Raw genomic sequence first — 10,543 nt, forward strand, 5'->3', positions numbered from 1 at the left:
TGCACAGTAGGCATTGTGAAAGAGCTGTGAGGGTTGAGGCTGGAGAAGCAGAGCATAGAGAAGGGCCAATATGATGCCCTGAGCATGCTGAATTAGGACCATCTGTGTGTGTGTGTGTGTGTGTGTTTGCTTGTTTCTTGAACATCAAACAGGAACAGCATATAATTTGTGTTGAGAAAGATAATTCTGCCTTGAGAAGGAGGAAGCTACAGTAATCTAGCAGTAATCTAGGGAGGGCTGGGTCAGTTCTGCTCCATACCCATTCAACCACATCTTTGAAACAAAGAGGAAAGATCTGGTGATGTAGGTAAGAGTGGACCCACCTAGAGCAACAAGAGGAGTGGAAGGAAGCAATGGAAAAACTGAAGTAGATTGAATTTTTGGAAGCCTGAATATTGCCTGACTACTCTTGAAGACACCATCTTGACTAAATTATCTTCTTCCGACCTTCCTAAAATGGAATTCCCCCCTCCCCCAGCTCTTGTTTTCAGTTATCAACAATTTTCTGCACTCAAATTCTCTTTTTCTGGATTTTGTTTTGTTTCAAACACTTGACTTTCTTCTCTTGACTTTGCTACTCTTTCAGTATGTGTTTATGTGGGTATCTTGACCCTCACAGATCCTTAAAAAGTCCAGGTTCTGGGCCCTCTCTGGTGGTGCAGCAGGTTAAAGCACAGCACTAAGAAGCTAAAGCCACTTCAGCATGAGTTCCATCCCCGCCTGCCTGCCCTGGAGGTGACCCACATGGTGTGGCAGACCTCAACTGACCTGCCCGCTGCTCCCCTCAGCAGTGTACTTCGTGAGTCGGCCTGTTCTGCTCCCCACTCTGTCACTGGTGAATCCTCACCGCCCCTGCATCTCTGGCCTGTACCCCAGTTCTATATACACAAATAAATCTTAAAAAAAAAGTCCAGGTTCTCCAGCACCGGAACCTGTGTTGTCCCCTTTGATTGCACCCATGTCTGTCAGTGCTGCAGCATGGCCCTGTGCCCCGCTGAGATGTCCTGAGGCCAGGAACACCAAATAGTCTCTCAGTTCCATGTTCCGTGCCAACTCTGAACAAATAACAGGGTGGGGGTGGAGAGTGTCCTCTTGGAGCCAGGGGTTGAGGGTAGTGAGGCGGGCTGTGTCTGGCTTCCATCATCAAGAATGCTACACTCAGAGCAATGTCTAATCATGGTAATACCCACCAGACCTGCCAGGAATGAAGACACTCAGAAACAGGCTGTATGTCCTCCATGGATTTCAGAGAGGAAAAAGACATACAGTCCTTAAGCAACGTTATTCTTTCTCAGACAGTGTTTTCTTACTGCCCAGATTACTGAGGCAGCCTGAGGCAGTCATGAAACAGCAAGTAGCTTCTCCAGGCCCTGGATGAACAGCATATTATCCATGCTAGAGAGAATTTGGAAGATCTAGCAAGGCTCCTTGAAGTCTGCATGCTTCAGTCCACCAGAGCTGAGTTTCTTATCTTCAGGAGTCAGTCTGATTCAGGCAAAGATAGCTGCTTAGGTGTCATAGTCAGCATTCACAGAGAGGTAAGAAAATTTTCCATAGTGATTACACAGAAATGATCTTAATTTGTAGATAAGCATTCAGAAAATTCCAGCCTACACTAGAAAGGTTTATCTTCTATGTGCTACTGAGAAACCAAAGTAGAGTGAAAAAGCATTTAATAGAGTATTAGAAGGCGTACATGCTGCTTTGCAAAGCACTATTTCAGCAGGAGATGAAAGGATGTGTGTAAAAAGATATTTACCAAAGGCACCAAACATAACCCCAGCTTTGCCTTCTGCTCCCCCTCAATAGCTTTTCATAACCTGGGCTAGGAGGTTTCTTTGTCTACTGATTTGGGAATGCCACATTGCTTTGTGACTGTGTCCAGGAGTTCTTTAAAGTCTTCCACTTTATGCTTGTGAGTTCTGAAGTTTTTTTCAGGATCCTTTTCACTTGCTATTCTTCAACATCTTTTCTAAGGCCACGCGGAGCTCGATCCTTCTGTCCAGATAGCGTGACTTCTTGTTTAGATCACACTGCTGCTTTTCCTTGTTCTTTTTGCTCACTCTCATTGCTTCCAGGAGCTTGACCTTGTCTTTCTTTCTCCTTTTCCACTTGGTCATGCCAAGCTCTTCAGTGTCTTAACTTCGGGGACTCCTTTGGAAATGTTTGTTCATTGCCATGAACTGCCTATACTCCACTTCTTTAATCGTAATTACTTTTCTGTTCTCCTTGTGGGGAAATGAGGGCAAATTCCTTCCCAGTTTCTGCATGTGCAGTCCCAACATGACAGCAGTCACTGACATGACTAGTAGGGTTTATTGATAACTAAACAGATGTGCACAAAAAACAACAAGCCAACAGTGACTCTGATAAGCCCCACCCAGACAACTCTATGATTAATAAAGACTTAAAATAAAAGCAGAGACTGAGAATTATTTTAGTTATTTTCAACTTTCTGAGTTTATGAGTATATAAGACATAAGCAGATGATTAATCTGAGCTTGTAAGACATAAGCAGATGAATTTGTTTCAACCTTTTTTTATATACATAATTTTATGACTTTTTCAAGATAAGATTATGCTCTTTCTGAAGTTCTGAAGGTATACATTCTGCATATCTAATTATGTTTGTGAACAGTGCTGCATAAAATGATATGACCATACATTTTATTTATTTTTATTTATATACTGTTCAATAATTCAAATAAGGCTCTGTGAGTCCACAAATTCATGGTGTCAAGATCCACACACATCCTTTAAAGTTTATGCTGAAAGTCACATGGGAAGTGAGCAGAGAAACTACAAATCAGCCCTAATGGAAAAGATAGAATTGAAATTCACCGAGGACATCATTCTGAGAAGGCAAAGAGTCTCATTCCATGCTGCTAATGTCTTCTCTCCAGGAAACCTTCCCTGCCCACTGCCCAGGGCATTGGCTGTGCCTCTTCCACAAAGTCCTAGCATTGCAGACATATTGTATTGGTGCAACCCAACCTACACTGTGCCACCTGGTCACTCATGCTCTGGCCTATGCCTACTTTTTGATTCCATTTTTGTAATTCTTTTTCCACATATTGTGTATTTTCCAATTGTCACTTTAATAAGCAGCCTTGTGTTGTAATAAATTCAAAGACTATTAAAACTAGAAAGGAATGTTGGGTTTTTCATTATTTACATCATTATATATTATATAATTACTATATATAATTATATATATGTTCAATATATAGTATCCACTCTAAGCAATATATCATGTCTTGTGTGTGTGTGCAAGCACACACATGAGTACCATGTATGCACACATTGTAATGGGAGGCTGCTATAGTGGATATACTCTCTATATATTCACACACACATGTACTGTCTCTGTATATATGGAGATAGCTATGTCATATTGAATGTTGCTATGTGTTCAAAACGTGTTTGGGGGGCACTCACCATAATAATGTATAACAGCCTCTAATGTGGATGAAGTATAAGCATTTCTCCTTTGCCTTATATAAGTTATAGTAGTAATAACTGAAGATTAAGCATTACATAGTATGTTGGAGCTCTTTTCCAAATGGAACATGATTAATTGTGAGGAAAATCTTAATCACCAACCACAACCACAGCTTCTTTGTAGTATAAATTGTGGCTACCCTCAGGAGATGACTTGCACTTTAATTCCCTCTCCCTGCTTCTACTGTCATCCTAATATTTCAAGTAAAATCACAGGTCACCATTAGACATTCTTTATGATACTCTTTAGAAGAGTTCCCTATATCATTCCTATCAGCAAACATATTTTTTTCTCCTCATCTTTCAAACATGTTCTCACTCAAATTCCACTGCGCTATTTCTGTTCCCTTTAGAGTAAAAATTCTGTACTCAGATTATCTCTAACTTTCTCTTTTTCTCTCTCTCTCTCTTCAGGAAGGTGCTCACATCCCCACTTCTCCTGAACTGCTCACCTTGGGTCATCAACTATCTCTACTTTTTTTCAAAACCACATTCCTCAGTTCTCATCTAAATCACCAGCAGTCTTTGTCATAGTTGGCCACTTTCTCTTTCTGGAGTCACTTCATTTCTTGGCTTGCAGGATACTACTTTCTCCTGTTCTTTCCTTTACTTCCTGTCTGTTCTTCCTCACTACCATTTTTCAGATTCCTCTTCATCATGCTGTATTGTAGGTGTTAGAATGTCCTTACCACGCTCCTCAGTATTTTCTCACTGTTGATCCTTGTTGAGTCTCATGGCTTTATGAGCCATCCACATGCAGGTGACTCCCAAATTTATATCCAGCCATGGCATCTCCCCAAATTCCAGATCTATATCCATTCTCTGCTTGACATCGTCATTTAGGTGATATGAAATACATTTCAAGTTTTACAAGTCTGAAGTTGTTATCTTGATAGGTATCTTCTTCAAACAACAGTTTGAAGTTCTCTCCATCACAGTTAGTGATAATTACATCAGGGAGCTGCTCAGGTATAAATAAATACACACATAAATCAAAATACTGGTGTCTTCTCTCTCTTCTTCCCACAGCTGATAATAAATCCTTCTTCAAAAGGGGCCTCCCTGGTGGCACAAAGGGTTAAAGCACAGCACTATGAAGCTATGCACAGCCATGAGTTCCAACATGAACAACATGGGCCAGGTTGCTGACCCACATGGCACCTCAGACCTCTCCTTTCTTGCTCACTACTCCCCTCAGCAATGTATTTCATTCAATCTGCCTGTTCCATTCCCCACTCTATCTCTGGTGAATCCTCTCATTTATGCACCCCCAATTTCCCATATATCTGCCCTATACCCCAGCTTTTCTATGCAAATGAATAAGTAAATAAATACATTAAAAATGTCAAACAAATATGTTTTTAAAATAGTTCAACATAACTACACAGCAGGCTAGAAAGCAATTTTTAAATTATTTTTTAGATTGATTGACTGAGGTACAGGCCAGAAGTACAGGAGAGGTGGGGGGATTCACCAGAGACAGAATTGGGAGCAGAACAGGCAGAATGACTAAGTACACCGCTGAGAGGAGCAGTGGGAGAGACAGGAAAGGAGTGCCACACCACGTGGGTCACCTCCCTGGCAGTGGCTAGTGCAGTGCTGTGCTTTAACCCATTGTGCCACCACAGAGGGCCCCAGAAAGCAACTTTTTTTTTTTAATGAAGCTGTTCTTTCTCTTTCAATTTCAGATTCACTTAATATAAAATGGCATTGCATTTATGAACCATTTAATATTATACAGATTATCTTCATAAAATATTTTCAAAACATTTGTAAATATTTATAAAAAATATTTCTGAAACACACTCATTTCATTGTTAGTGTTACTTAAGGATTAGTTAAAATTCACTTGTGGAAACTGTGTGTTTCCAATTCCCTATGAAATATTGAAAGTGTTCATTTATGAACACTTACCAGAGATTATGGAAAATTTCATACAGAACTCAATGACAAAAAGTATTCCTAAATGATTTTAGAAATTTTGATGATTTGGAAAATAATTTTCCAAATCCAATTGCTAAAGAATTGATTTTCTAAAATGTATACAATATAATTGACAAGAAAACATTTTAGAAATTTCATTTTAAACAACTTTGTTCAAGAAATAAATCTTCTTCAAGAAATAAATCTTCTCTTTAGCAATTAATATTTCATCTAGTGCTATTAGTCATTTATTTGATCCTATACACAACACTGCCAGTGACTCCGATCATACTAATGACTAATACACACATTCAAAATGGTAATGGTGGTTGTAGTAAGCACACAGAGAATAGTTTCTGAACGGATGCTCGATTTCACTTTGTAATCTTTGATTGTACAGCCTTGGGATTACATATTAGTATTTATAGAATAAAAAAATTTAGAGAAAGTCTTCTCATGTGATTATAAAAAAGGCAAAATAGAGCCCTCCCTGGTGGTGCAGCGGGTTAAAGCACTGCACTAAGAAGCTTAAGCCACTTCCGCATGAGTTCGATCCCTGCCTGCCTGGGAGGAGATCCACATGGCATGGCAGACCTCTCCTGGCACACCTGCTGCTCCCCTCAGCAGTGTACTTAGTCCATCTGTTCTGCTCCCCGCTCTCTCCCTGGTGAATCCTCTCACCCTCTGCATCTCTGGCCTGTACCTCACTCTGTATTAATAAATAAATAAATCTTTAAAAAAAAAAGGCAAAATAAGTGGAAAATTGAGCTCAAAACAAATTTTTGAAAGTGGTTTTATGGAATTAGTTTGGAAATCTAGTAAAGCACAAATGTGCTTCAAATTATTCACATAAATTGTCTTTTTAACTTTTACCACTAGATTGAGGTAGTTATATTGTTTCCTCTTTACAGATGGATAAACTGAGACTCAAGAAGAAGCCTAACTTTCAAATATCATGTAAATACTGCGGAAGTTTGTAATTCAACATAGTTTTCTTAAAAGTCCATCTTCTTTCCATGGATCATATTGTGTCCAGTTATTGTGTCAAATTCTGTAGCCACCTACTAAGCTTCTTTTAAGTCTTTTCTTTCTCACTAACATTTGTTCTATCACACATAATTCTGTTATTGTTTGATGATTTAAGCCCAAATAAATATATTTAATATTCTACACATTTAATGTAGAGTAACTGAAAAAAAAAAAACCTAAAGAAAAAAATCAATATTACACATGCCATACCATTTAAAGTAATTGCTGTTAACATTTTGGAAAATATCCATGTCATACCTATGAGAATGAAACATATTAAAAGATCCCCAACAAAGTGTGGTAGAAAAGATGAAGAGAAAAAAAGAAAAAGAACACAATTGTACTATTGGTGGGAAAGCAAACCATCATGGAAAGCAATCTGGATTTAACTTAAGAAATTAAAAGTGAAAATAGCACATGAAGCAGCCATCCCACTTTTGGGCATATGTCCACAAAATATGAAACCATCAAGACTAAATCTCATGTGTTTCACAATCATTTACAACAGTTTGGACATGGAAACAGCCTACGGGACTACTGATGGGTGGCTGGATCAATAAGATGTGGTATATCCACACCATGGAGAATTATATAGCTGTATGAAAGGATGAAATGCTGCCATTTTCAACAAAATAGAGAGAACTTGAGAGAATTATGTGCAGTGAAGTAAGTCAGAACACTAAAACAAATACTGGACACTTGCATAGCATACACTTTGATAATATAAAACACTCTTAAAACCCAGTGGGCATTAAGAGGCCTCCTGAGGCTTCTGAGGTCAAGAAGGAAGGAGGGAGGAAAAGGACAAAGGGACACAAGGATGGCAGTGGGGGAAATAAAGACACTAGTGAAACACAAAAGAATGAGTAAGTAAATAAATAACAAAGCCAGAACAAAGGGACAAAGCAATGGTAATGGGGGGAAATAGCAAAAAGATGCTAGTAAAACACAAAAGAATGAATAAACAAATGACAGAATTAGATGACAACAGCAACAACAACTACCTGGGATCATGAGATCTTCTTGTAGCACTTTCTTCTGCAGATGTTTGAGCAAAATGCAGATGAGAAGCCCCTGCAGCCTACAGGCTACCAGGGCTTCTCTTCAAAACTAGAAAAATGATTTCAGTAAGCATCCCTTCAGTCTCTTCAAGATCACATTGCATTACCGTTTGTAATCAGTTTTTAAGACTTACTCATTCAACAAGACTTAATTAAATACTGAATAGTGTTATTATATAACAATATGGCATTTTGCCATCCTTAAATATCTTCTGTGGTCATACTTGTTACATCGTAACATTCTAAGATAGATATTTATCTATCTGCTTTCTAAATGGCAGATACAGGCTTAGTTTGTAGTTCATGCAAAATGCCTCAAAACGTAACTATTTTACCAACAGAGTCTCTGAGTTTTCTTCAAACCACTTGTCATAACATTTTGTAATTTGTTTTATATGCTCTGAAGAAATTTCCCAGCGGCTTTATCTTCCAGGAATTGGCAAGCTATGGCCTATGAGCCAGATGTGACCTACTGTCTGTTTCTGCTGTGAGATACACAGGAATATAGGCACACTCATTTGCTTACTTGTCTTTGTCTATTTTTGTGCTACTGCAGCAGAATGGCTAGACCACAGAGGTAGGATGACCCGCAAAATATGTAATATTTTCAATATTTTCAATGAAATATTTTAAACTCTGTTATATTTTCAATTGGATATTTTAAAATACTTTATATTTTCAATTAAAAATATTTTACAGAAAAAGATTGTGAACCCTAGCTACACACTGCTGTGTGAATTCCTGCTCTAAATGTTCTTGCTGCCAAGCTTCCATAAACTCATTAAATTAGCATTTGTTGGTACTAGAGAGTTGATTCCAAATACAGCTTCCAGATCTGGAACATAAAGTCCAAATGAGAACTTTTCTATAAGGCCTCCACCAAATCCATAAAATCAACAAAGAGTATTAATAAAATCATACACTATCCAGCTTTCAGTGTTATTAGGAGACAGAGAACAACTCAAACTTCAAATTCAAATTTCAAGGAGGGAAATAAGCTCTAAATCCCAAATACCTGCTTCTGCAAAACTGTGGGTGCTAAGAGTAGGGTAAGTGTGACTTCAACCACCTCATTTGAAAGAAAAGACTGAAGTCAAGGATGTAGGCCAACATCGACAAGAATCACCCCAGGAAGAAACTGTCCAACACTATCTGTTAAATCACAGGTCTAGGGAATAGCTCCTAGTACAGAACATGGAAAAGGCTTAAAGATAAGTGGTGCTGGAGGGAGCAGCCTCAAACAAACAAAACAAAACAAAAAGTCCCCACATTTCTTCTGAGTGTCAGATGAATAAGGAAGGAACAGTGACACTTGGAGTCACCACAGCCAGGGGGGAGAAAGGGGGGGATGGCAGGGAGGAGGGTTAAATTTAAAACACTGAAAAATAGGCCCTCCCTGGTGGCGCAGTGCGTTAAAGCACTGCACTAAGAAGCTTAAGCCACTTCTGTATGAGTTTGATCCCTGCCTGCCCAGAGGAGATCCACATGGTGTGGCAGACCTCTCCTGACCTGCCCGCTGCTCCCCTCAGCAGTGTACTTCATTGATCTGCCTGTTCTTCTCCTCCCCATTCTGTCCCTGGTGAATCCTCTCACCCTCCACATCTCTGGCCTGTACCCCAGTTTTGTATGAATGAATAAATCTTTAAAAAAATGAAAACTGAAAAATAATATACAACAACACTTCCTCCCCATAACAAGATCACAGACTCATTGCTTTGAGAAATAGCACTTCTATATCTGGACTGAACTGGATGTCCATAAAATGTTTAGGATAACAAAAAACTAAAATAACATCCCTGTGGTACAAGGGTTAAAGTCTCAGCACTAGCAAGCTATAATCAGCCACTGCAACATGAGTATGATTCCCAGCCAGGGAGCTGACCCACATGGCACAGCAGACCTCTCTTGACCAGCCCACTGCTCCCCTCAGCAGTGTGTTTCAGTAGATCCACCTGTTCTCCACCCAACTCTGTTTCTGGTGAATACTCTCCCCCTACGTCTGGCCTAAAACCCAGCTCTTGTATGCATAAATAAATAAAATAAATAAATCATTAAAATAAAAAAAATAAACTAAGTCAATTTCATACAAATGATCATAAAGAAACAAATATCAAAAAAGAAAAGGAATCATTGGTGATGAAAATTCTCCACTCTAAACTGACCACAAAGTAGCACCTTATGACACAAAGTTCTACAATGTATTATACATTCTCAAACAAGCATGTAAAGCTCATTTTCTAAAAAAACATTTAAAATCATAAATTCAAACATTATGAAGAGACATGGACATACACACACACACAAACAAACAAATGCAACAAGAATTGTTCAAATTCAGTAAAGTAATTGAAAAGAAAAGACATACAAGTGCCTAAAAATGAAGGATGAACTACAAATTATTTAAAGAAGAAGATATCCATATAAAATTCTAATAGGAAACATTGTTGAAAATGGGTAAAACAAGAGAATAAAACTGAGTTATAAACATTTGTAAAGGGATCAGAGAATTTGATAGGAAATGAAAGTAGACAAAAAAATCAACAAACACATAATTGTAATTTCTGAGAAAAGAAATGAAACCATGAACAAAAATAGTGTTTAAAAAACAAACACCCCTAAAGTGAGAACCTAAATATAAATATTGAAAGGTGAATATCACCTACATGGGGGAAATGACCTGTTAGGATGATTTTTGAAACATATATTAGAAAAATCACTAGGCTTTAAAGATAAAGGAAAAAGCCTTGAACCTCTGTGCACACAATGCAATTACTTATAAGGGTAAGAACTCACATATCCCAATAGAAAAAAAAAATGAAAATAGGTAGAGGAACAAAAATGATGAACAACCATATACCAGAGACATTTTGCTGGGGGGGGGGGAGGGCACAACTCAACTCTCGACTCCCAGCTACTCCTCAGATTGCATATCCTAAAAAAAAAAAAAAAAAAAAAAAAAATAGGAGAAGAGAAGAATGGAGCTGGTGAAAGGGTACTAACTACAAATACTGAGGATTTTGTATGTTCTG

The sequence above is a fragment of the Condylura cristata genome, unplaced genomic scaffold, assembly GCF_000260355.1.
Source record: "Condylura cristata isolate star-nosed mole 26May11 unplaced genomic scaffold, ConCri1.0 scaffold00030, whole genome shotgun sequence".
Taxonomy (NCBI): Eukaryota; Metazoa; Chordata; class Mammalia; order Eulipotyphla; family Talpidae; genus Condylura; species Condylura cristata.